Below are 5,214 nucleotides of genomic sequence, written 5' to 3'. Positions count from 1 at the left end.
CATTGTTTGCTGTTTTACTTTAGTGCTTTATTGTAAACACGATGCATGTTTCGGAATATTTGTATTCTGTACAGGCTTCCTTCTTTTTCTCTGTCATTTAGGTTAGTATTGTGGAGTAACTACAATGTTGTTGATCCATCCTCTGTTTTCTCCTATCACAGCCATTATAATCTGTAACAGTTTTAAAGTCACCATTGACCTCATGGTGAAATCCCTGAGTGGTTTCCCTCCTCTCCGGCAACTGAGTTAGGATGGATGTATCTTTGTAGTGACTGGGTGTATTAATACACGATCCAAAGTGTAATGAATAACTTCACCATGCTCAAAGGGATATTCAATGTCTGATTTTTTTATACCCATTTACCAATAGGTTCCCTTATTTGTGAGGCATTAGAAAACCTCCCTGGCCTTTGTGGTTGAATCTGAGTTGAAGATTCACTGCCCGACTGAGGGACCTTAAAGATAATTGTATTTGTGGGGTACAGAGATGAGGTAGTCATTCAATAGTCATGTTATACACTGTTATTGCACACAGAGCGAGTCCGTGGGCTTGACTTATTTAGGCTTGCCATAACAAAGGGGTTGAATACTTATTGATTCAAAACATTTAATCTTTTCATTTTTTATTAATTTGTACAAATTTCTAAAAATGTTATTACACTTTGACATTATGAGGTGTTGTGTTAAGGCTAGTGACACAACATTTCAATTTTATCAATTTTAAAATCAGGCTGTAACACATAAAAATGTGAAAAAAGTCCAAGGGGTGTGAATCAAAAAAGGCCAAGGGGTGTGAATCAAAAAAGGCGATCAAAAAAGGCGATCAAGGCGCTGTAAATCACTTTGCGGGATGATTTGTATTCGGATCCCCATTAGCTGTTGAAGAAGCTGCAGCTATTCTTCCTGGGGTCCACACAAAACATAGACCATGACATAATACAGAGCCCTAATGGACAGGAACAGCACATTTAAACTAAGAACACTACGACTAAAGAACAGTTTTTAATAAAGTGGCCCACACGCAGACCTGTACTTTGGAAATTTGCAAATTACTACCCAGGTCAATTTGTTTCCTAGAGGTTACAGTCCATTAAATGCTCCAGGATTTATGCATCCCAAATGTACCATAGTCAAAAGTAGTGCACTATATAGGAAGAGGGTGCCTTTTCTGACACACATTTGTCCGTCCTCCCGGTCTCCTCTCACATTGCAAATAAATGACACACAAAACCATATGAGCCATTTGAACAGAATTGAACCTCATTGACGCAGACTACACAACAGTTGAGTGAGGGGCATGCATGTTGGGGAGTCCAGACGACTGCAGACTGCATCCACGGGCCAATAGTCAGCATTCCAGCACAGCATAGCAGCATACTACAGTCCTGAGTAGGACAGCACAGTTACTCCTGCAGCTGGTTGTTCAGGAAGTTGCTTGGCTCACTGTCTGTGTGGACCATGCCAGAGTCTACTTCCAAAATGACACCCTATTCTCTATATAGTGCACTACTTTTCACCAGGGTCCATATGGCTCCGGTCAAAAGTAGTGCACTATGTAGGGAATATGGTGCTATTTGGGACTCCTCAGAGCCAGGGGGAGTATGCTGACACACTCCTATGAAATGCTTCTGCAAGAGACATTTATGCCATAGTATGCAGACTTCTCAAGAGGTGTTTGTTGTTATTAAGAAGAGAATAGACCAAACATTAGTAAATGAATGGGTTGACAACAGTATAGATTGATTTTCCAAATAAGGTATGACAATTACCAAAACTGTTGTGGCCAGTTCCCTGAATTATGTCCATATAGAGGCGTCCATTATGGCAGACCTTAGGCCTGAGAAAACTACACCTAACAACCAAACACATGACATTGACTATTCACTTTGTGTATTGTGTTATTTAATTGAGGTCTTATCAGTAGTGTTGTTGAGGAAACAGTAGTCTAACGTCTTCTGACTGGGGAGTCATTCGAACAGGCACATGTTTGGTTCCCCCAATGGTGGTACTTATTCCCCGATGCTTTTCAATTCAAACAAATGCTTTCATCAGGCAAAATGGTACAATCCAACTGCACTAAAGCCGACTGAACCTGTGCTATGATTATCAATCAATCCTCCTTTTAGTAAACATTTTTCAAGATGACCCAAAAACATAATAAAAATATCATATAAACTATAAAATATAAACAATATAATTACTTCAACCCCCTTAACTCCACCATCTACCTGAGGACTCAATTTCTTTGGATGTAACAATGCAATTCCATCAGGCATTGGGGCAATAGTCTTGTTAGCAATTCAGACTGACTGGGGACTGTGCGCTCCCTGTTTCCATCGTCCCACCCTAGCCTCAGTCCTATCTATCCACAGCTGTCTAGTATTATTTTGTAATGATGAATTAACTGGAGAATATGGTGGGTCATCCACAATTCTCTTTATAGAGAGCAATGCACGAGACTGAGAGGCACAAATAGGCTTTTTGAAATAATTAGAACGTGCATCCAAGCTCTGACACCCACTCTAAAAAAACACCACAAAACAGAATCACAAGATGTTTCTCTGTTTGGAAGAGAACAAACACATTGGTGATATATAAAATATTCTGTTTATTTATTTTCCACAGATATCCAGCCAAGAAGAAAACAAATATTATTGCAGACTTCCAAAGCGGCCCTCGTCTCAAGTGAGCGAAACAGGCTGACTTCGTTACTCACCCAAGGTCTTCCCAATGTGATTAACATTGTTCATCCCCCCCGCCAGGCAACATGAAAGGGAACGAGCACATCAGCTTTAAAGAGTGCTCCGTCTTTTTTTCAATTTACTTAAATCCTGCTTGCTTTAACAGAAAGATCAATTCCCAAACTCCATGGGCCAACATCGCTATCTTGTTTGTGATGAATAATTTAATTGGTGCGATAACCTTAAACTTTCTGTTTGCCATACCTGCCTCTCTAATATGTCTCCTCAAACAATGCAGGGAAGATCAACACTGAATCTGTGTGCTTTCGCTTGGGCTTGGCCAAAAGTAGAAGCATTGTCAAAGTAGAGTTATTTGCCAATTCTATGTCTCTCAATGTTTGCAGAACTTTCTAAATTACAAATGTACTGTTGAATACAAGACACATACCATAGAGACAAAAAAATACAACTGCCCTCCTGCGAATTGCTTTAGCAATTGAGAAAAACTGTAAAACGAGAGAAATCACAGATATGACCATTTCACAGTGAACTAAATGTTGATCTACATTATTCAGTGGTAGGCCACTGTAGCCTGTCTGTTATTGGTTGCCATTATATGTGAGGATGACTTGCCAAATGCCTGTATATCAACCTTCAGTACTGCTCAGTTTGTGCTCACCTCAACAATGGCCTAGTACACGTTCAGGTTGTACAACTGATATACAACACATTTGGCACAACAGTTGTGATATAACATATATGTTCTAGTAGTTTATCTGCACACAAACATTTACACTCCTGGTGTGAAGACAGTTGTCCCTGGAATGACCATAGACATCCTCACAGGAAGAAAGAGGAGCAGAGATAGTAAGCAAAATAACAAGCTGTTTTCTGATTTCATGACTAAAACTGAGTAGTGTTGATGACAGTTTTATAGGATAAAAAAAATGGATGGGAGTCTATGGATCTACGCCACTCATCAATGAAACATGCCCCTTGGACTGCTTTCCAACGGATACCAGCACCAGCACCAGCACTAGCCGCAGAGTTTTGCTTAGGCTGTTAGAAATTACAGCAACTTCAAAGAAATCTTCTTAAAAGAGAAAGTTAAGAAGAATAAATATTTGATAAAGCTGAATCCCTGCATAAGCACACAGGCAACGAGTGGCTGGTGGTTAACCTCTGAAGAGTATTAAAGACTCTAATATGCCATATTTACTGATATTAAGAATTAAAACAGTATATAATATGCATTTTAAAAATCATTTTACATATCCAATATGATTTTCAGATTGCTGATGTAATTTTTAAGTCTATTAGGTCTATCTTTTTAGGTTTATAGGTCTAATTTGAAATGGCACACCTCAAAGGGCTACAGAACAAGATCATCTGCCACCTTGTGGCTATATGCCCCCACTGCATAGAGAGGAAAAATTCCCATAAAATATGTAGAAATATAATTTCTCTGATTATTTTATGTATTGTAATTTCACACGTGATGCCCTCATGATACAAACAATTGATGATATGAATTAAGAACAGAAGGAGATAATCAAGATAGATATTCAAGTATGTGATGAACAAAGGTGGGTCAGCCCAGCTGATTTGAGGATGAACTCTCCTCATTCATCAACAAGAAAAGTCTGCTGTGTGTGTCTCCCTTTGGCAGTGTCAGAGGGAAGTATAGACACATTAAATGTTGAAAGGGGACAGTAAAGATGATCTCTTTAGGCCAGAGGTATCCAGGCTAACACATCTTTAACACACCAAAAGGCACTGTCCAATAAACATGATACAATGGTTAGAGTACCCCATCTCGACTGAAGCTGCTAGAGTGTAGCCAGCCTTTCTGAATAAAACACGGACAAAAACACATGAAAACACGGTGAGACTGGTGGGATTTGTCAAATAGATTCAACATTTTCGTTGTAATGTAATCTGATAATACTAGTAATTTAAATGTATATCAACGAATGGCTAACAGTGCCATGGCAACAATACTACCGGTGACATTTAGAGGCAGCCCTTCAGTACAAGGGATGAAACAAAAGGCCGGAGTCTTGTCCTCTCTTCTCTATCTGTTCCATGTTACAAGCAAACCTCCCTCCCTCCCCCTTGAACTCTGTAATCGTATGTATTCTTTCTTGTGCCTCATGATTTAGATCGAATCTCTGCCTCTCTCTTTGTTAAGTGATTTCAGTATAATGATGTAGTTTTCTGTGATGTTCTGACACCATGGCTGGAGGCAGGAGTTTAGTCTGCAGCACACAGGATCACAGAAAGAAGTGAGCCACTGAATGATGGAGAAAAAATGGCACAAAGTACCCCAAGGTAGGGAATAAATTGCAGATGATAACTAGTAGCGCGAGGCACAAACAGCATAATATATTGACCGAGGTTTTGAGCTCCTCGTTTTGCAGACCAAAATCACACTTTAGGAATGTGCGTACACTTGGCAGACCATTAAAATAATGATTTAGTGCTCTGAAAACAGAGGCTTGGTGTCAATTCTGATACCTCACACAAAGAGACA

Source organism: Oncorhynchus clarkii, chromosome 4, assembly GCF_045791955.1.
Source record: "Oncorhynchus clarkii lewisi isolate Uvic-CL-2024 chromosome 4, UVic_Ocla_1.0, whole genome shotgun sequence".
NCBI classification, from domain to species: domain Eukaryota; kingdom Metazoa; phylum Chordata; class Actinopteri; order Salmoniformes; family Salmonidae; genus Oncorhynchus; species Oncorhynchus clarkii.
This window is presented reverse-complemented; position numbering follows the sequence as displayed.